Source organism: Manis pentadactyla, chromosome 1 (assembly GCF_030020395.1).
Source record: "Manis pentadactyla isolate mManPen7 chromosome 1, mManPen7.hap1, whole genome shotgun sequence".
NCBI classification, from domain to species: domain Eukaryota; kingdom Metazoa; phylum Chordata; class Mammalia; order Pholidota; family Manidae; genus Manis; species Manis pentadactyla.
Window position 1 is genome coordinate 120,508,331 of NC_080019.1, and position 23,426 is coordinate 120,531,756.

A 23,426-nucleotide genomic window follows, 5' to 3' on the forward strand; every position below is an offset into this window, starting at 1 on the left:
GATCAAGTGTACAATCATTTTTATCTATGTATCAGTAATTTTTCTTCTCCTTTTAATCAAATTTATGATGATTTCCATACAGAAAAAATTAATCCTTCTCAGTATATAATTCTGAGTTTTAACAAATGTAACATCTGAGATTTAACAAATCTTGTAACCATCACAACAATCAAGATATAGAACAGTTACATAAACCTCAAACTTCACCTTTTTTTCCCACCCCCAGTAGCTGCTGATTTGTTTTCTGCCCCTTATAGCGTTGCCTCTGCAAAAAAGTTATAATTTGGATCACCAAGGAGCTTTTTTGAGTTTGGCTACTTTTAGCTAGCATACTACATTTGATATTATGTTGTATGTATCAACAATTCTGATCCTTTTTATTGTGGAGTTCTAGTGTATGACTATACCACAGTTTCACTTACCCATTCACTGGTTGAAGAACATTTGTGTTGTTTTCACTTTTGGTGGTTCTAAATAAAGTAACTGTAAACATTTGCATACAGATTTTTTTTTAGTTGAATGAAAGCTTTCATTTCTCTTGGATAAGTAGCTAGGGTAGATTACTGGGTCATATGGTGAGTATATGTTTAGCTTTATAAGAAGCTGCCAAACTGTTTTTTAAAGGGGCTGCTCTGTTTTGCATTCCCACCAGCAATTTATATATGAACTCCAGTTGCTCTGCATCCTTGCCTATTTTTAAAAAAATTTTTGCTCTTTTAATAGGTGTGTGATGTTATTTCATGTGGCTTTACTCTGCATTTTTCTAATGGCTAATGGTGTTGAACCTCTTTTCTAGTGCTCATTTGCCATTCTTTCTTTTTTGGTATCATTAATCTACAATTACATGAGGAACATTATGTTTACTAGACTCCCCCCATCACCGAGTCCCCCCCACATACCCCATTACAGTCACTGTCCATCAGCGTAGTAGGATGCTATAGAATCACTACTTGTCTTCTCTGTGTTGTACAGTCCTCCCCATGCCCCCCCCACATTATACATGCTAATCATAGTGCACCCTTTCTTTTTTTACCCCCCCTTATCCCTGCCTTCCCACCCATCGTCCCCAGTCCCTTTCCCTTTGGTAACTGTTAGTCCATTCTTGGGTTCTGTGAGTCTGCTGCTGTTTTGCTCCTTCAGTTTTTTTCTTTGTTCTTATACTCCACAAATGAGTGAAATCATTTGATACTTGTCTTTCTCTGCCTGGCTTATTTCACTGAGCATAATACCCTCTAGCTCCATCCATGGTGCAAATGGTAGGATTTGTGTTCTTCTTATGGCTGAATAATATTCCATTGTGTATATGTACCACCTCTTCTTTATCCATTCATCTACTGATAGACACTTAGGTTGCTCATTTGCCATTCTTTTATAGCTAGTTGAACTGTGTGTTCTAAGCATTTGCCCTTTAAAACAAAAAAAAACCAGACATTTTAAGTTGAGTTTTGAGAGTTCATTTACATATTCTGGATTCAAGTCTTCTATCAGATACAGTTTGCAAATATCAATAGTCTTCAAACCTTGGTGCAAAATTAGAATGATGTGGGGAACTTTGCTATCAACATATTTCTGGCCCTACTTGATACCAGCTGGATCTCTTGGAGACAGTTCCAGAAATCTGTAGTTTTATACTCACAATATACATTTGGACTTAAAGAATGGATACTTGGAATATGCTGACCGAATAATGTGGTCACCCTAATGCAAGGATCCTGTCCTACTTTAAGTTCTTAAGTTTTTGCAGTGACAACTCATTTCGCTATCAGTGTTAAAGAATTAGTAGCATTTCCCCCTGTCCAGTAATTGAGATTTGTTCCTTTAAAAGAGGGGGTCTGCAAACTGTGGCCTGTGAGCCAATCCAGTCTACCCATAGCAGGTGAGCTGGTACTAAAAAAATTTTTTTATTTTTTAATGATTGGAAAGAAAAGATAAAATGTTTTGTGACACATGAAAATGATATGATATTCAAATTTCTGTTTCTATAAGTGAAGTTTTATTGGAACATAATGTTCAGTTGTTTATATATTGTCTGTGGCCACTTTTTTCATGTTACAGTAGTTGAAATGAGCAACTGTGACCGTATGACCATCAAAGCTTAAAATTTTTACTGTTGTATACTTAATAGAAAAAAAAAGTTTCATCAGAAATGGTTCTTTTGGACCATTTTTGTTGAAACTTAAAACAAAAACTTCCTTATTAAATGGTTTTTGATATTTCAATTGTCACTATAAATATCAATTATCATAACTTTAATATCAGTGTTGTGGGATTATATATATTATATATGTATGTGTTGATTGAACTCATAGCATGTTTTATTTTTGTAGTGACTTCTAAAAATACAGACTTTTATTTCTTGATTTTTTTCTTATTTTTTTTTAAGAAGAAAGAATTTACACTCCATGTAATTTCCAGTGACTTCAAAATTGATTATGTAGGTAGAAATCTTAGTGTAAAGTAAGGGTATGCCATATGCCAACCCTGAGTATATGTATTTGGGCTTTCATGAATGAAGTGTATGAGTAAACATTCAGCTTCTTAGAAAAGTTTGCTTATGATTTTTAGCTTATTCCTTTGTACTGGATCTCTTCAAAATGTGTTACTGACATTTGCATGAAGGAAGTGTCACTTTGTCTTAAAACTTCTATCATAAGTGTCTAGGCTGATGTACTACTAAACTCTGAAGGCTTAGGGTGTGATGAGCATTTCTGGTCCTGACACAGCTCCTCAAATACCAAGGGATTCTCCACTGGACTTTTTGGGCTTTTATTTTTCTAATGAGTCATAAAGGCTGAGTCACTTTCCATTAACTTTACTTCAGGACTTTTAGCTACAGCATATAATCAAAGTGTGAATGACTTATAAAGGGGATCTTTCTGCCTTCACTGCCTCCCCATCAACAACAGAATTTTTGTTTTATTGACTATATATGTGGTCCATGATTTAGTTTAAGTATTAACATTCACTATTTTTTAAGTAGCACATTCCCACCGAATACTTAAAAATACTAGCTTTTTCGGTCATCTTGGGAACGTCCAGAAAATATAGAATGTCAGAGTTAGCAAATACTGTCAAAAAATTCTTACTGTCTGAATGGGAGACCTGAAGTAGACACAGAGAAAGAAGGGACTCGATTAAAGTCTTTGTCCTCCCATTTGCACAGCTTGAGTTTGGCCTAATATCTGGGCCGAGAGCTATTTCGGAAATAACTGTTCATTCTCAGTGTCTATTTACAGATCATTTTCTGGCCATGTCTACAAAAGGTTCCTTATCCTGTCAGTGATTGCTGGATTTTAACTTGATGTATCTGCCATTGTTTTCCTGTTTCCATGGTCAGAACTCACTATTTCAAACTGGGCTTTAGTATACCATAAATAAATTTTCTTTCTATAGTTCACAGAGCTCATTTCTGAAAGATCATTTTGGCTCTGTGTGTATGTTGGAGGGGACACACTGGAGGTTTAGAAAATGGTTAGGGAGCTGTTGATAGACTCCAGTTCACTGTGCTTTTAACTTCTCTGAATTTCAGGAATTTAGTTTCAATGGCTCTTAAGCTAGGATTACTACTGACACTTACAGACAGGGTTACCAAGAAATCTGTGGGCCCAGATGCTTTGTGAATAAAAAGGGTGATTCTAATAATTTCACCAAAATGGATGTATATGTATTAGTGATCACTCAACTGAAGGAGACATTGTGGAAATACCGTAGGCAGTTGAATGTGATGACTGGGTGTGATGACTGAGTTACACAACCCTTTCTGGATATATAATGTAAAGTTTTCAGTGGTATATAAAACCAGAAGGGTACCTGTCTCCTGTAGACTGTCTTGAGGTTCTTAATTTGTTTATTTCATAATTAATTGATTAGTAAGTGAAACATGAAATATACTCTGTAGAATGTAGTAGAAATCCTTAGGGTTTCATTTAGCTATTATTCTTTGGGTTTATCAAAATTCTATTAAACTTTAGTTTTCTTTCTGTTCCCTGTTCATGGGTTCTCCCAATATATTCCCCCAAAATGTGGGTAACAGAGGTTGAAAAGATTCATGCAATTGAGGTAAGAAATGCACACATTTCAGATCCTTGCTTACTTAGCATGTAATATAACTATCATTTTTAAAATTTTAAATAGAGTAGGAGGCTACCTTTTTATTCTTTTTTTTTTTTTTTTTTTTTTTTGCTTGAAAATTTTTTTTTTTTTTTTTTTTTTTAATTATTATTTTTTATTGAAGGGTAGTTGACACACAGTATTACATTACATGAGTTTCAAGTGTACAACACAGTGGTAGAACATTTATATACATAATTCTAGGTTCCAGCTATCACCCTACCAGGCTGTTACAATATCTTGACTATATTCCTTATGCTATACCTTACATCCCGGTTACTAATTTATTTTACCATTGGAAGTCTGTCCTTTTTTTTTTTTTTTTGTGAGGGCATCTCTCATATTTATTGATCAAATGGTTGTTAACGACAATAAAATTCTGTATAGGGGAGTCAATGCTCAATGCACAATCATTATTCCACCCCAAGCCTAATTTTTGTCAGTCTCCAATCTTCTGAGGCATAACAAACAAGTTTTTACATGTAGAACAAATTCTTACATAATGAATAAGTTACATAGTGAACAGTACAAGGGCAGTCATCACAGAAACTTTCGGTTTTGCTCATGCATTATGAACTATAAACAGTCAGTTCAAATATGAATACTCATTTGGTTTTTATACTTGATTTATATGTGGATACCACATTTCTCTCTTTATTATTATTATTTTTAATAAATTGCTGAAGTGGTAGGTAGATACAAGATAAAGGTAGAAAACATAGTTTAGTGTTGTAAGAGAGCACATGTAGATGATCAGGTGTGTGCCTGTAGACTATGTGTTAATCCAAGCTAGGCCAGGGCAATAAAACATCCACGTATGCAGAAGATTTCTCTCAGAACGGGGGGGTGAGGTTCTAAGCCTCACCTCTGTTGATCCCCAATTTCTCACCTGATGGCCCCCCTGCGACTGTGCCTGTCTTAGGTTGTTCCTCCCTTGAGGAATCTTACCCGTCTCTGGCTAACCAGTCATCTTCCGGGGCCATACAGGGAAATGTGAAGTTGGTAAGTGAGAGAGAAGCCTTATTGTTTGAAAAAGTTAGCTTTTTACTTCTTTGCATATTTATGCCCTGTGGCTTCTATGCCCAGCATTTGTCTTGAGGTATCTTTACCACTTGGAAGAATTATGATACTCGGTAAATTTGATATGAGGCACGAATTCTATTTAAGGGTTGTAATTAGGAAGGAAGAAGAAAAGCTATAGAAGTAGCAGGCGGAAGAAAACATGGGAAGATTGATTATTTCTTTGATATATCTTCTTGTAGAGTAACTTCAGCATGTATAGGTTTTAAGCTACTACTTAAATTGCACACACACATTAACATAATAGGAGTATAGTTACATAACCAAAGCATATCTGTAATTACCAGCCATCTGCAGTGAAACCAAGAAAACCAGTTAGGCACCTTAGGCATTTGTGAAAACTTATCTATGATATGGTGGATATTGTCCAAATGAACTTGAACAGTCTGAGAGAAATCAGACAAATTAAAACAACCCATTCCTGGGGACTGTTCACATGCCATATGTTCTTTTAACAATAAATAGTTTGTAGTTGTAAGACTTTGGAGCGCTACAATTTGCACTTCTCCAAATTCTTGGTTGAGTTCCAACAGTATAGATCCAGTCCAATTTTGTTGTTTTACTGTATGCACAGGCCAGCTTAGATATCTCCTTCCTCATTCCCATGGCAGGTCCAGGAACTGGTGGGATGAGTGCATCTACAGCTGTAGCAGTGCGTGGATCTTTGTTGGGGTTTTTTGATGATCATCTTCTGGCATGAGTCTTCCAGAGGGTGCAGATGTTGGAAGTTCTTTTTCATATCGTATCTTAGTTCATTTTCGGGGTAGCCCAATTAGGCTTTGATCCTCTGTATAAACACAAACAGACCCTTTGCCTACACTTTTATATGCCCTTTATACCCTTGTGTAGAACTCGTTGGAGGTTACCACACAGGAACTGCCCTTTTTTTTTTTTTTTTTTTTTGCTATCACTAATCTACACTTACATGACGAATATTATGTTTACTAGGCTCTCCCCTATACCAGGTCTCCCCTATAAACCCCTTTACAGTCACTGTCCATCAGCATAGCAAAATGTTGTAGAATCACTACTTGCCTTCTCTGTGTTGTACAGCCCTCCCTTTTCTCCTACCCCCCCATGCATGTTAATCTTAATACCCCCCTACTTCTCCCCCCCTTATCCCTCCCTACCCACCCATCCTCCCCAGTCCCTTTCCCTTTGGTACCTGTTAGTCCATTCTTGAGTTCTGTGATTCTGCTGCTGTTTTGTTCCTTCAGTTTTTCCTTTGTTCTTATATTCCACAGATAAGTGAAATCATTTGGTATTTCTCTTTCTCCGCTTGGCTTGTTTCACTGAGCATAATACCCTCCAGCTCCATCCTTGTTGCTGCAAATGATTGGATTTGCCCTTTTCTTATAGCTGAGTAGTATTCCATTGTGTATATGTACCACATCTTCTTTATCCATTCATCTATTGATGGACATTTAGGTTGCTTCCAATTCTTGGCTATTGTAAATAGTGCTGCAATAAACATAGGGGTGCATCTGTCTTTCTCAAACTTGATTGCTGCATTCTTAGGGTAAATTCCTAGGAGTGGAATTCCTGGGTCAAATGGTAAGTCTGTTTTGAGCATTTTGATGTACCTCCATACTGCTTTCCACAATGGTTGAACTAACTTACATTCCCACCAGCAGTGTAGGAGGGTTCCCCTTTCTCCACAGCCTCGCCAACATTTGTTGTTGTTTGTCTTTTGGATGGCAGCCATCCTTACTGGTGTGAGGTGATACCTCATTGTAGTTTTAATTTGCATTTCTCTGATAATTAGCGATGTGGAGCATCTTTTCATGTGTCTGTTGGCCATCTGTATTTCTTTTTTGGAGAACTGTCTGTTCAGTTCCTCTGCCCATTTTTTAATTGGGTTATTTGTTTTTTGTTTGTTGAGGCGTGAGAGCTCCTTATATATTCTGGACGTCAAGCCTTTATCGGATGTGTCATTTTCAAATATATTCTCCCATACTGTAGGGATCCTTCTTGTTCTATTGATGGTGTCTTTTGCTGTACAGAAGCTTTTCAGCTTAATATAGTCCCACTTACTCATTTTTGCTGTTGTTTTCCTTGCCCGGGGAGATATGTTCAAGAAGAGGTCACTCATGTTTATGTCTAAGAGGTTTTCGCCTATGTTTTCTTCCAAGAGTTTAATGGTTTCATGGCTTACATTCAGGTCTTTGATCCATTTTGAGTTTACTTTTGTATATGGGGTTAGACAATGGTCCAGTTTCATTCTCCTACATGTAGCTGTCCAGTTTTGCCAGCACCACCTGTTGAAGAGACTGTCATTTCGCCATTGTATGTCCATGGCTCCTTTATCAAATATTAATTGACCATATATGTCTGGGTTAATGTCTGGATTCTCTAGTCTGTTCCATTGGTCTGTGGCTCTGTTCTTGTGCCAGTACCAAATTGTCTTGATTACTATGGCTTTATAGTAGAGCTTGAAATTGGGGAGTGAGATCCCCCCTACTTTATTCTTCTTTCTCAGGATTGCTTTGGCTATTCGGGGTCTTTGGTGTTTCCATATGAATTTTTGAATTATTTGTTCCAGTTCATTGAAGAATGTTGCTGGTAGTTTCATAGGGATTGCATCAAATCTGTATATTGCTTTGGGCAGGATGGCCATTTTAACAATATTAATTCTTCCTAGCCACGAGCATGGGATGAGTTTCCATCTGTTAGTGTCCCCTTTAATTTCTCTTAAGAGTGACTTGTAGTTTTCAGAGTATAAGTCTTTCACTTCTTTGGTTAGGTTTATTCCTAGGTATTTTATTTTTTTTGATGCAATTGTGAATGGAGTTGTTTTCCTGATTTCTCTTTCTGTTGGTTCATTGTTAGTATATAGGAAAGCCACAGATTTCTGTGTGTTGATTTTGTATCCTGCAACTTTGCTGTATTCCGATATCAGTTCTAGTAGTTTTGGGGTGGAGTCTTTAGGGTTTTTTATGTACAGTATCATGTCATCTGCAAATAGTGACAGTTTAACTTCTTCTTTACCAATCTGGATTCCTTGTATTTCTTTATTTTGTCTGATTGCCGTGGCTAGGACCTCCAGTACTATGTTAAATAACAGTGGAGAGAGTGGGCATCCCTGTCTAGTTCCCGATCTCAGAGGAAATGCTTTCAGCTTCTCGCTGTTCAATATAATGTTGGCTGTGGGTTTATCATAGATGGCCTTTATTATGTTGAGGTACTTGCCCTCTATTCCCATTTTGCTGAGAGTTTTTAACATGAATGGATGTTGAACTTTGTCAAATGCTTTTTCAGCATCTATGGAGATGATCATGTGGTTTTTGTCTTTCTTTTTGTTGATGTGGTGGATGATGTTGATGGACTTTCGAATGTTGTACCATCCTTGCATCCCTGGAATGAATCCCACTTGGTCATGGTGTATGATCCTTTTGATGTATTTTTGAATTCGGTTTGCTAATATTTTGTTGAGTATTTTTGCATCTACGTTCATCAGGGATATTGGTCTGTAGTTTTCTTTTTTGGTGGGGTCTTTGCCTGGTTTTGGTATTAGGGTGATGTTAGCTTCATAGAATGAGTTTGGGAGTATCCCCTCCTCCTCTATTTTTTGGAAAACTTTAAGGAGAATGGGTATTATGTCTTCCCTGTATGTCTGATAAAATTCCGAGGTAAATCCATCTGGCCCGGGGGTTTTGTTCTTTGGTAGTTTTTTGATTACCTCTTCAATTTCGTTGCTGGTAATTGGTCTGTTTAGATTTTCTGTTTCTTCCTGGGTCAATCTTGGAAGGTTATATTTTTCTAGGAAGTTGTCCATTTCTCCTAGGTTTCCCAGCTTGTTAGCATATAGGTTTTCATAGTATTCTCCAATAATTCTTTGCATTTCTGTGGGGTCCGTCGTGATTTTTCCTTTCTCGTTTCTGATACTGTTGATTTGTGTTGACTCTCTTTTCTTCTTAATAAGTCTGGCTAGAGGCTTATCTATTTTGTTTATTTTCTCGAAGAACCAGCTCTTGGTTTCATTGATTTTTGCTATTGTTTTATTCTTCTCAATTTTATTTATTTCTTCTCTGATCTTTATTATGTCCCTCCTTCTGCTGACCTTAGGCCTCATCTGTTCTTCTTTTTCCAATTTCGATAATTGTGACATTAGACCATTCATTTGGGATTGCTCTTCCTTTTTTAAATATGCTTGGATTGCTATATACTTTCCTCTTAAGACTGCTTTTGCTGTGTCCCACAGAAGTTGGGGCTTAGTGTTGTTGTTGTCATTTGTTTCCATATATTGCTGGATCTCCATTTTGATTTGGTCATTGATCCATTGATTATTTAGGAGTGTGTTGTTAAGCCTCCATGTGTTCGTGAGCCTCTTTCCTTTCTTTGTACAGTTTATTTCTAGTTTTATGCCTTTGTGGTCTGAAAAGTTGGTTGGTAGGATTTCAATCTTTTGGAATTTTCTGAGGCTCTTTTTGTGGCCTAGTATGTGGTCTATTCTGGAGAATGTTCCATGTGCACTTGAGAAGAATGTATATCCCGCTGCTTTTGGATGTAGAGTTCTATAGATGTCTATTAGGTCCATCTGCTCTACTGTGTTGTTCATTGCTTCCGTGTCCTTACTTATTTTCTGCCCGGTGGATCTATCCTTTGGGGTGAGTGGTGTGTTGAAGTCTCCTAGAATGAATGCATTGCAGTCTATATCCCCCTTTAGTTCTGTTAGTATTTGTTTCACATATGCTGGTGCTCCTGTGTTGGGTGCATATATATTTAGAATGGTTATATCCTCTTGTTTGACTGAGCCCTTTATCATTATGTAGTGTCCTTCTTTATCTCTTGTTACTTTCTTTGTTTTGAAGTCTATTTTGTCTGATATTAGTACTGCAACCCCTGCTTTCTTCTCACTGTTGTTTGCTTGAAATATGTTTTTCCATCCCTTGACTTTTAGTCTGTACATGTCTTTGGGTTTGAGGTGAGTTTCTTGTAAGCAGCATATAGATGGGTCTTGCTTTTTTATCCATTCTGTTACTCTGTGTCTTTTGATTGGTGCATTCAACCCATTAACATTTAGGGTGACTATTGAAAGATATGTACTTATTGCCATTGCAGGCTTTAAATTCGTGGTTACCAAAGGTTCAAGGTTAGCCTCTTTAGTATCTTACTGCCTAACTTAGCTTGCTTATTGAGCTGTTATATACACTGTCTGGAGATTCTTTTCTTCTCTCCCTTCTTGTTCCTCCCCCTCGATTCTTCATATGTTGGGTGTTTTGTGCTGTGCTCTTTCTAGGAGTGCTCCCATCTAGAGCAGTCCCTGTAAGATGTTCTGTAGAGGTGGTTTGTGGAAAGCAAATTCCCTCAGCTTTTGTTTGTCTGGGAATTGTTTAATCCCACCGTCATATTTGAATGATAGTCGTGCTGGATACAGTATCCTTGGTTCAAGGCCCTTCTGTTTCATTGTATTAAATATATCATGCCATTCTCTTCTGGCCTGTAGGGTTTCTGTTGAGAAATCTGACGTTAGCCTGATGGGTTTCCCTTTATAGGTGACCTTTTTCTCTCTAGCTGCCTTTAACACTCTTTCCTTGTCCTTGATCTTTGCCATTTTAATTATTATGTGTCTTGGTGTTGCCCTTCTTGGATCCTTTCTGTTGGGGGTTCTGTGTATTTCCGTGGTCTGTTTGATTACTTCCTCCCCCAGTGTGGGGAAGTTTTCAGCAATTATTTCTTCTAAGATACTTTCCATCTCTTTGCCTCTCTCTTCTTCTTCTGGGACCCCTATAATACGGATATTGCTCCTTTTAGATTGGTCACACAGTTCTCTTAATATTGTTTCATTCCTGGAGATCCTTTTGTCTCTCTCTATGTCAGCTTCTATGCGTTCCTGTTCTCTGATTTCAATTCCATCAATGGCCTCTTGCATTCTATCCATTCTGCTTATAAACCCTTCCAGAGTTTGTTTCATTTCTGCGATCTCCTTTCTGGCATCTGTGATCTCTTTCCGGACTTCATCCCATTTTTCTTGTGTGTTTCTCTGCATCTCTGTCAGCATGTTTATGATTCTTATTTTGAATTCTTTGTCAGGAAGACTGGTTAGGTCTGTCTCCTTCTCTGGTGTTGTCTCTGTGATCTTTGTCTGCCTGTAGCTTTGCCTTTTCATGGTGATAGGAATAGTCTGCAGAACTGGGACGAGTGACGGCTGGAAGGACTTCCTTTCTTGTTGGTTTGTGGCCCTCCTCTCCTGGGAGAACAGCGGCCTCTAGTGGCTTGTGCTGCGCAGCTGCGCGCAGACAGGGTTTCTGCTTCCTGCCCGGCTGCTATGGAGTTAATCTCCGCTGTTGCTGTGGGCGTGGCCTGGCTCGGGCAGCTACTCCAAAATGGTGGAGTCGCGTTGGAGCAGGAGCTGCTGGGAGGCTATTTATCTCCGTAAGGGGCCTCCCTGCTCCCTGCAGCCCAGGGGTTAGGGTGCCCAGAGATCCCGGATTCCCTACCTCTGGATTAAGTGACCCGCCCTGCCCCTTTAAGACTTCCAAAAAGCACCCGCCAAAACAAAACAACGACCACAAAAAAAAAACAAGAAAAAAAAATTTTTTTAATAAAAAAAAAAAAAAAAATTTTAATTAAAAAAAAAAAAGGTGGTCGTTCGTTTTTCTTTATTCTCCGGTGCCAGCCTCAGGCCTCTGCTCACCGGTCTTTCTGCCCTGTTTCCCTAATATTGGGGTCCCTGTCCCTTTAAGACTTCCAAAAAGCGCTCGCCAAAACAAAGCAGCAAAAAAGCAAAAAAAAAAAAAAAATGGTCGCGCGCTTTTCTTATGTCCTCTGTCGCCCAGCCTCCAGTGCCTGCTCACTGTTCTTGCTGCCCTGTTTTCCCAGTATCGAGGGCCCTGCACTCTGTCCCGGATGGCGGGGGCTGGGTGTTCGGCAGTCCTGGGCTCCGTCTCCCTCCCGCTCTGCCTGCTCTTCTCCCGCCGGGAGCTGGGGGGAGGGGCGCTCGGCTCCCGCGGGGCCGGGGCTTGTATCTTACCCCCTTCGCGAGGCGCTGGGTTCTCTCAGGTCCGGATGTGGTCTGGATATTGTCCTGTGTCCTCTGGTCTTTATTCTAGGAAGGGTTGTCTTTGTTATATTTTCATAGATATATGTTGTTTTGGGAGGAGATTTCCGCTGCTCTACTCACGCCGCCATCTTCCCCGGAAGCTCTACCTTTTTATTCTTTACTTTTCTGGTATGCATCTTTTCAGTAATTGAGCTCCTTCTAGAATTATTTTGCAGTATTTGGTCTAGTTTACTGATACATTAAATAAATCATCCAAATCAAAATCAAACTTGTATAATTTAACAGACTAACTTCTTTGTAAAGGGAAGTACCTTTAACCTAGACTTGCAAGATCTGGCTTCACATCTTCTCTTTACCACTTGTTAGGTGTAAGGACTCAGAAAACACTTTATCTCTATGCTTTAGTTTCCTTATCTGTTTTTTGGAAATAATACTATGCGCAATACATGGGCTTGCAATGAGATTTAACTAAGAAATGGACATGAAAACATTTTGTAAAATGCAGTAGTATACCTTCAATCTTGATGCTATTACTATACATGTTGCCTTGCAATGCTACTGTTCCTTCTTTCAGACCATTTTTTTCCTGTGAGTCCTAACCCTCTGCCTGGAATTTCCTTCTATACTATCCAAATGTAGCCTATGTCTAGGCTAGCTCAAATAAGCCTAGGGAGGACAAGTTTAAATTCTCATTCTCTGTTTATCTACTCTGCTTCTTTCCTTTGTAGCTCTTCACCCTTCCCTTGAAGTACTTACTGCCTTAAGCAACACTGACTCATTCTCTGTACTGATCTACCCTACTAGCTCTCTCTCAAGTTGAGGCTGGTAACTGACTGATCTAAGTCTTTTTTGGGGATCCTTACACTTAGGAGATACTCCAGAACACTTGTTGGCCTATCGGATGGACAGCTTGTGTTTAGCAGGCAAACTGACCTGAGGTAACTGAGCTAATGATACTACAGTAAGAACTATGATCATTTGCATGAATTCACTGGGGTAGGAGTAGAGGGCTAGGAGCAGGTCACTTACTTTCTGCTGTATGGGTTTTTTTCCATTTCTCAAATTTCCCTAGGAAGTTGGTTGATGTTGATGTTTACTCAGACCTAAACACACAGTAGTCCCCTTTGGAGGCAATGATCTTACCTATTTGTGGATTGATTTTAGTTATGTAAGACCCTGTTAATGTGCACATATTTTCCAGGAATGTGTTATGGTATCATTTTGTCACTGATACTAGAGGATCCAGCTAGTTTAGTTTCTTAGATGGTGTTGGGTTCCATTCAGAATTTTTTTATGTTTACTATTTTTTCCTTTAGATTTATTTTTAGATAAAAGGGTATGGTTCTTAAAAAGTTTTAACTGAACAGATAGACATAACATAACATTTTTTTTTCAGTTATTGAGTATAGGGGCGGTAACTGTACAATCTCAAAGTTTTGGGTTGAAACTAAAAAGATTAATGTACAGATTGCAAATTTGGAATGGTTTTTAATCAAAAGAGAGTGGGAAAGCATGAGCAAAAGAGTCAGCTGAAGAGTTTTTGATTTGGGACTGGATGTGTTTAATTAGTACTTATTTTGGAATGGTTTTCTAAATTAGGGCGCGCTAGTCTCTTTCAGCTTCATATTGGATATTAGAAGTTAACACTGCTTAAAAAACATGCAGTGCTACAAAAAACGAATTTATATTTCTAGGTGTATCAATTTTTTAATTTGTCAGTTTATCATCAAAATAAGTGACTCCTTAAAAAACAAGTGAGGCAAGTGCATCCTCTAGAGCAGAAAGGTATTTGGACAGCTTGTCTTCCTGTTCACAGATACAGGCTTCCCTGATTTACTTTCACTTCCTCTGCAGGGGAATTACATGATTACCAAACATACTGTAGGGTATACTGAAGTCAGTTTCATAAGCAGTGCACAGGTAAATCCAAGGCACTTTAGAACACATTCTAGGTGAACTTAAAACATTTTCTAGTTTTCAAGAAGCCTCTGAATATGGAAAAGTGTATTTCCCAGACTGTATTATGATCATCTGGTCCCAGGTAACCCTTTTAGTAGAGGGTACAGTCCACATTTGTATTCATTGGACGGACAGTAAGTGACTGAAGCAAGGTCTCATTTTACCCTAATGCTGAAGGCTATGTGAGAACTGTTGGATGAAACAGGAAAATTCTATCTTTTTTATAAGGCACCAGATTGAATGAAAGATTATTTTAAGACTTATTGGTGGTTAAAGCTACTATATGATAGGTAAACACAATTGTTTGCCATTTTGTATAATAGAAATATAAGCAACAGTGAGGAAAGCAGTATTTGCCTCAGGACAAAGCCCAACGGTTGCCTGTGTGGAAGTGGGTAAGGGAGTCTTTCATGGAGGCTGTGTTTTATCACATTTTAGGTGGTGTGCTTGTATCCAAGAGACAAGTGTATATCCCTCACACGAAATCAACTATGTTTAATACAGCCCTTCAGCAAAGTTGGATAAATTCTTAAAGATTAAATTTAGACGGTTTCCTTGCAGTGAGGGCATTGAGGTTCTGATTTGGAGGCGACTTGTCAGAGGTCACTTGGTGAGCTGCCGACAGAGCCAGAACTAAATTCTGACAGTTATCTGGAATTAAGAACAGGGCTCTGTACTTCCAACCAGTTTGTTCCTTATATATGCTATATAAAGCCATTGTATTTCCCTAAATTGGACAAGAAATATTCACATTTCTTACAGTGAAGATACCAAAATATCATGTGGATTTGGCAAAAAGCTTTTACTAGGGCAACTCAGAGAATGGAATTAGGAAAATCCATCTAGTTTTAGGAATGAACTATTTTTAACCTGCATGTTAAAATGTTGTGTAGATTTTGACTGGCTATATTTCTATTCAACCCTCTACTTTCCTATCATTCCTGATGGGATACTTTGATGATTCTTTTATTTTAGTAAGTTACAATTGCATGACTTTCTCATAGAATTCTACTTTGCTTTCTAATCTTAATCTAATCCAACTGAAAAAAGTTAGGAGTGGTAGAGTTAATAACATTCTAGACATACTAATTTCCCTGCAACTAAGGCCCACAATATGTATGGGAAACATGTTCTCCCTCAGTTGGTCATGTGAGGTGAGAAAGAACTGTAGGAATAGAGTAAACTATCGATTATATTGTAATTTCTTGGCAGGAAGCATTTCCAGACATTGATAAGAGGAAGTAGTGACTGCATATTCTGTTAAAAATTCTATATAGAAAAGTGACTAGATCTGTTAATCAGTGACTTAGTGAGGCCTGATTAGAAGAAATACTTAATAGAAAATATTTATAAGAATTCATTAGCTCTGTTAATACCAGTAATAATAGGTTTCATTTATTGAACTTCTTTTTACTGAATGATAGACGTTTTCTTTGGCACTTCACTTGTCTAATTTAGTCCTCACAGCATTTATCTTCATTCTACAGATGAGAAATCTGAGGCTCAAAGAAATTAAATAACTTGTCCAAGGTCTTTTAGCCTGTACGTAAGAAATATTGGAATCCTGTACACTCCAGAGTTGCTTTTTCTTCTCTGAAATACTTTTTAAACACTAGGCGAAATCCAAAATAGAACCACGTTGACACATTATGTACTCTGTTCACTTTTGTATTATCGAAGAAATCTCAGCTTCCTTCTTACTGGAATTTCCCACTAAACTTCAATTTTTGCTTCTCTTTTCCCACAGCACTAGCTGTGTTTCCAGCATTCTTTGAGAATAGAGAACTATCAAAAATTCACATCTAACTGAAGTGCCACTAAGATAAATACAAATTTCTTTCTCAAAAAGAAAAAATAAATAAATTCTCCCTTCTGATGAACTACATAGAGAGCCAAAGTGTGTGACAGATCACATAAAATCTACACACAACTCCCTGCTATCTGCATAAACCTTTTTGGGTGTACTTTGAAACAGGCTAACTGCTTCCAGTTTTACTGTTGGGTCACTTTCTTCTTCTGTATAGATTGTATTTCTAGGAGAGGATATGCAATTTTAATGTAAGCCTACTTGTCTTATAATTAGGAAAATAAATCTGATCTTCTGGGGAGGCATTCCCCTAGATCATTGTAAAAACTGAGTTGATTCCAGGAATATACCCATGATCTTCAAGATAACTTTTAGAAAAACAAATTTCTATTCAGTAAACATGACAAATTATTGAGTCTATGATATAAATTCTTGAGCCTATGGTAGCATATCTCAAGATTTACCCACTTGTTTTATGTTCAGATGTTTATATTTACATAACACAATATTACTGGAAATGTGTGTAGAGTTCTGAGAAATGGCTACCATAGTGGAACTGTGAGTGTTGCAATTTACAGGAGCAAGATTTAGTAAGAAAATATTTTTACCATGCCTACGTATCCCATGACCACTATTTAAAGTAAACTTTTTAGGGAATTTTGAGTAATAGTCTCAGTATTTGAAATGGAAATGAATTTACTAATCCTAAAAGGAAAGAAAGTGCTAACTAAAGTATCTACTTGCTGAAGAGAAGTTGAAAGTGGAAATATTTGACTCAAAGATAAACAGAACTTGCAGTAGCCAGTGCTTAAGGAAATTCTCTTGTCATATGAAGCCAGTAAACCAAAATGGTTTTTCTTCCCTTGATGTAAACTTGTACTTAAGTTGGTTTGGATGCGATCTTTTGGGTTTTAATGGGCATGACTGGGTTTATCCTACAGAGGTTTAAGGAGATGGGTGGCTTTTCTTTCTAGGTTAAGGCAAACAGAGAAACCAAGCCATTCAAGAGCTGCCAAACCATTTGAAGCCATAAGTGCCAGGGAACGTTTTCAAATAGTGGAACAACAGGTTGGAGTTTCTTTAGGGATACATGGAATCAAAATAAAAGCAATAAATTCTTATACTCTGGATATTCTTAGTGGAAAATTGCTTTGAAAAAAATTCTCCTTCTGCTTATCTAATGGCATTTACTCTTTTGAGGATCCCTTGTGATTATCAGTGGTCTGTTGTTTTTTACATAGAAGGTCTCTGTATCTCCATCAGAATAATTGTGAGTACTGCTTTTTTTTTTTTTTTTTATTGAAGGGTAATTGACAACAGTATTACATTACATTAGTTTCAGGTGTACAACACAGTGATTCAACATTTATATACATGATAATTCTAGGTACCAGCTATCACCATACCAAGTTGTTACAATATTTTGACTATATTCCTTATGCTATACATTACATCCCGGTTACTTATTTATTTTACAATTGGAAGTGTGTTTATATATATATATATATATATTTTGTGAGGGCATCTCTCATATTTATTGATCAAATAGTTGTTAACCACAATAAATTTCTGTATAGGGGGGTCAATACTCAATGCACAATCATTAGTCCACCCCAAGCCTAATTTTCGTCAGTCTCCAATCTTCTGATGCATAACGAACAAATTCTTACATGGAGTACAAATTCTTACATAGTGAATAAGTTACATGGTGAGCAGTGCAAGGGCAGTCATCACAGAAGCTTTTGGTTTTGTTCATGCATTATGAACTATACACAGTCAGTTCAAATATGAATATTCATTTGATTTTTAAACTTGATTTATATGTGGATACCACATTTCTCTATTATTATTATTTTTAATAAAATGCTGAAGTGGTAGGTAGATACGAGATAAAGGTAGAAAACAGAGTTTAGTGTTGTAAGAGAGCAAATGTAGATGATCAGGTGTGTGCCTGTAGACTATGTGTTAATCCGAGCTAGACGAGGGCAATAAACATCCATGTATGCAGAAGATTTCTCTCAGAACATGAGGGGGGAGGTTCTAAGCCTCACCTCTGCTGCTCCCCATTTTCTCACCAGATGGCCCCCTGCGACTGTGCCTGTCTTAGGTTGTTCCTCCCTTGAGGAATCTTACCCGTCTCTGGCTAACCAGTCATCTTCCGGGGCCATACAGGGAAATGTAAAGTTGATCAGTGAGAGAGAAGCCTTATTGTTTGAAAAGGTTAGCTTTTTACTTCTTTGCATATTTATGCCCTGTGGCTTCTATGCCCAGCATTTGTCTTGAGGTGTCTTTACCACTTGGAAGAATTATGATACTCGGTAAATTCGACATGTGGCACGAGTTCTATTTAAAGGTTGTGATTAGGTAGGAAGAAGAAAAGCTATAGAAGTAGCAGGCAGAAGAAAACCTGGGAAGATTGATTATTTCTTTGACATATCTTCTTGTAGAGTAACTTCAGCATGGATAGGTTTTAAACTACTAATTAAATTGTGCACACACATTAACATAATAGGAATATAGTTACCTAACCAAAGCATACCTGTAATTACCAGCCATCTCCAGTGAAACCAAGAAAACCAGTTAGGCACCTTAGGCATTTGTGAAAACTTATCTATGATATGGTGGATATTGTCCGACTGAACTTAAACAGGCTGAGAGAATTCAGATAAACTAGAACAACCCATTCCTGGGGACTGTTCATATCCCATATGTTCTTTTAACGATAAATAGTCTGTGGTTGTAAGATTTTGGATTCCTACAATTTGCACTTCTCCTAATTCTTGGTTGAGTTCCAACAGTATAGATCCAGTCCAATTTTTTGTTTTACTTTATGCACAGGCCAGCTTAGATATCTCCTTCATCATTCCCATGGCAAGTCCAGGAACTGGTGGGATGAGTGCCTCTACACCTGTGACAGTGCGTGGATCTTTGTTGGAGTTTTTTTTTTTTTGCTGATCATCTTCTGTCATGAGTCTTCCCGAGATTGCCGATGTTGGAAGTTCTTTTTCATATCGTATCTTAGTTGATTTTCGGGGTAGCCCAATTAGGCTTTGATCCTCTGTATAAACACAAACAGACCCTTTGCCTACACTTTTATATGCCCTTTATATCATTGTGTAGAACTCATTAGAGGTCACCACATAGGAACTGCTGTTTTTTTTTTAATCATTAATCTACACTTACATGACGAATACTTTGTTTACTAGGCTCTCCCCTATACCAGGTCCCCCCTATATACTCCTTTACAGTCACTGTCCATCAGCGTAGCAAACTGTTGTAGAATCACTACTTGTCTTCTCTGTGTTGTACAGCCCTCCCCTTTCTCCCACCCCGCTATGGATGCTAATCTTAATACCCCTCTTTTTCCTGCCCCCCCTTATCCCTCCCTACCCACCCATCCTCCCCAGTCCCTTTCCCTTTGGTACCTGTTAGTCCATTCTTGAGTTCTGTGATTCTGTTTCTGTTTTGTTCCTTCAGTTTTTCCTTTGTTCTTATATTCCACAGATGAGTGAAATCATTTGGTATTTCTCTTTCTCTGCTTGGCTTGTTTCACTGAGCATAATACCCTCCAGCTCCATCCATGTTGCTGCAAATGGTTGGATTTGCCCTTTTCTTATGGCTGAGTAGTATTCCATTGTGTATATGTACCACATCTTCTTTATCCATTCATCTATCGATGGACATTTAGGTTGCTTCCAATTCTTGGCTATTGTAAATAGTGCTGCGATAAACATAGGGGTACATTGGTCTTTCTCATACTTGATTGCTGCATTCTTAGGGTAAATTCCTAGGAGTGCAATTCCTGGGTCAAATGGTATGTCTGTTTTGAGCATTTTGATGTACTTCCATACTGCTTTCCACAATGGTTGAACAAGTTTACATTCCCACCAGCAGTGTAGGAGGGTTCCCCTTTCTCCACAGCCTCGCCAACATTTGTTGTTGTTTGTCTTTTGGATGGCAGCCATCCTTACTGGTGCGAGGTGATACCTCATTGTAGTTTTAATTTGCATTTCTCTGATAATTAGCGATGTGGAGCATCTTTTCATGTGTCTGTTGGCCATCTGTATTTCTTTTTTGGAGAACCGTCTGTTCAGTTTCTTTGCCCATTTTTTAATTGGGTTATTTATTTTTTGTTTGTTGAGGCGTGTGAGCTCTTTATATATTCTGGACGTCAAGCCTTTATCGGATGTGTCATTTTCAAATATATTCTCCCATACTGTAGGGTTCCTTTTTGTCCTATTGATGGTGTCTTTTGCTGTACAGAAGCTTTTCAGCTTAATAGAGTCCCACTTACTCATTTTTGCTGCTGTTTTCCTTGCCTGGGGAGATATGTTCAAGAAGAGGTCACTCATGTTTATGTCTAAGAGGTTTTTGCCCTTTGTTTTCTTCCAAGAGTTTAATGGTTTTGTGACTTACATTCAGGTCTTTGATCCATTTTGAGTTTACTTTTGTATATGGGGTTAGACAATGGTCCAGTTTCATTCTCCTACATGTAGCTGTCCAGTTTTGCCAGCACCATCTGTTGAAGAGACTGTCATTTCGCCATTGTATGTCCATGGCTCCTTTATCAAATATTAATTGACCATATATGTCTGGGTTGTGAGTACTTCTTAAAATTAATATGACTTTCTTGCAGTGCTCAAGTACTTACAGTGGTTGTTACTACTCTCATATTACAGGTAAGCATCAAGATTATTAATTTATGGAGTATTAGAGCGAGGATTGAAATCAGGATTCTTGGTTACACCGTACTGCATCCTTGTGCAAAAGTATTCACTGAATATCTCATGTTACCAGTGCTCTGTGTGGTGGGTGTACTTACAGAAAACACTCTATAGTTTCATCTTTTTCTAAGTGTAATTTTGATAGTCATCTTCTTGTGTTTAATTTTGAAATTTTATAAATCCATTTAAAAATAAACTGAATTATGTTAAGAGCAAGAGTGCTTTTAAATCATTTTTATGATGTTAAGCTTAATTACTTATTAAAAAGCTGTATTAATTCATATATTCATGAATTGTCCTGAAGTGGAAAACCCCTGTAAAATTAATTTTTCTTTAAAGAAGGCATCAAAGACAATAAATGTAGGAGAATGTTTCTCTACTTGTGGTCAGTTTAATTTTCAAGATCAGTTGAATTTCACAAATGTACACATTTGCTAATCAAGATTCAGAGTTCTTTAGTAACTGATTGGTGAAGTATTAGAGATCTGGTGGGTTTATCAATAGTAGTTGTATTACCCAGAGTTGAATTCCTTTAACTATATTGAATACCAGATCACTTCCTTTCCAAGTGGGTATTTGTTCACCTTGTTTCTGTGCCTATATCTGCACAGTGGTTGCTTGATAAATACAGAAAAGCTCTTGATCTTTTCACCCTGCTGAGGTTAACAAAAACTACCATCACTTTAGGGCTGAGGAAAAAGAAGCATAAGAATCATGAAATAGAAGCACTTTAAAGATAAATTGGTCGCTAACACAAGACCAGCAATATATTCAAGACCCTTGGTTGTGCATACTGGCAAAGTGAGTTATGTCTGTTGGTTAAAATACAAGCATGTGTGTGTGGTGTGTGTATGCACACAACGTCACACACACACAACAATGGTTAAAATGGTTTTAAATGATCCAGTTGTCTAAATTAGCCCTACCTGTCTGTCACACTATAATTATCGTTTAGAGTAGTGCTGTCCAGAAGAACTTTTGTTATGGTGGAAATGTTCTATGTTCTGTACTGTCCAAAATGGTAAGTACCAGCCCTATGTGGCTATTTAGCACTGGAAATGTAGCTAGTGAGACTGAGGAGTGAAATTTTTAATACTTAATTTTAGTTAATTTTAAAGAAATAGCTTCCTGTGACTAGTGGCTACTACATACAGTGTGAAAACAAATGTTTGTGACCCTAGTGGAATAGAATAATGATGTGTTGATAATAATGGATCAGTGGAGAACATACAGATTTAGTTTAAGGAAATCTGTTCTAATATCTTTTTCCTGTAGATGCACATCACTTGGGGCTTTGAAGAAAGCCTTAGTGAGCACTTGGTGGGATGCAGAGACAGAAGGAACCCGAGCATTCGTTTGCTGGGGACTCACCCTAAGTGACTTCTGAATGGAGCTCATTTTGAGATTATGGGATGTTTCTTGAGAGAAAGGAAGCTCAGTTTGAGTGCTTGGCATTAATGTCTATATCTGCATTTTCTGAGAATTGACAAGGTCTGAGTTTCTTGAGTAGCTTTTTTATTTTGTTACTGACAACACAAAAAGGTTTGGCTTCAAAGCACCAGTCTATAAATGTGGATGCCTGCAGCACAGAAAGCTTGTGAGGTTGTTTGAGTGTATTTTTTTTTTTTTTATCATTTATAACAAGTTGAGTGAGATATTTCTGTATGGAATGTCTTATCTCTATTTGACAGCTCTACCAGGATGAGTAAAAAGTGCTGTGTTTCCACCCTGCTATCTCCGCCCACCCTTCTTTTTTTTTTTTTTTACTATTTCCCTCACCCTCACCTTTTACCCTGTCAAATGGAAATTTCTGACTCAGCCCTTTTTACTTTTCCAATAAGTTACCCAGTTACTCTGTACTCTGATAATAATGTAGATGGTCTGTGATATTAAATCACAAGTAGTACTTCAGATTTGAAGGTTAACATTATCTCAGCATTTTCAAAACCCACTTGCCTTCAATCTACTGTGTCAGTGGTTAGCTATAATGTGTCGACTTGCCAAACAAGTGGTTTGGGTTACTGAGCTTTTCATTTATATTTGAATTCGGGGGAAAAAAAAAACAACTCGGGAACCTATTTTGATAAGTTGCATCAGAATGAAACGTTGGGATTAAATCAGTTGTTTTGCTTTTTAAAACATCTATTGTGCTTTGGTGAAGGTGTGTGTGTGTGTGTGTGTGTGTGTGTGTAAGCATGTTTTTAGAACTATTATGCTAAAACTATTGAAGATGTCCATTCTCTAATTTAGTGCTTCCTGTTTAGTTCCAGCATTATAACTAAATCATGTTTGCTACATGAAACATTTCTCTCCAGTGAAGTACTAGGGTTACTTCTCTCTTTTACGGTAATGAGAACCAAACAATTTTTCATATTTCCCTGCTTGTTTTGGTTTTCAGAAAGATCAGATACAAATTTGGGGTCTCAAGTGGACTTTGTTTTTGTTAGCATACCTTTTCCTTAAAAACAAAACAAAATAAAAACTTTCCGTAACCTTAAGGAAACAGTATAATTGAATCAATAAAACATTGCTATTGCAATCATTTTTTCCTAATATTTGTTGTTTCACTGTTTAGATGATTAAATTAGATTAAAAACATGTATTGTAAAATTATAAAATATTACAATATGAAAAGGATTGTAATTATTAGGAACTGTTATAAAATACTGTGAAAAGATTATATATAATAAGACTCCATGGTAGACAAATTGGAAAATAAGTAATGTTTAAAAATTAAAATAAA

At 37.4% G+C, this 23,426-nt stretch overlaps 1 protein-coding gene across 4 annotated transcripts in view; it reads left to right on the forward strand.

The window, feature by feature from the left end:
* CCDC50 (coiled-coil domain containing 50) overlaps positions 1–23,426 on the forward strand; it is a 145,672-nt gene that overhangs the window by 6,197 nt on the left and 116,049 nt on the right. The gene's annotated exons all lie outside the window — the stretch shown is intronic.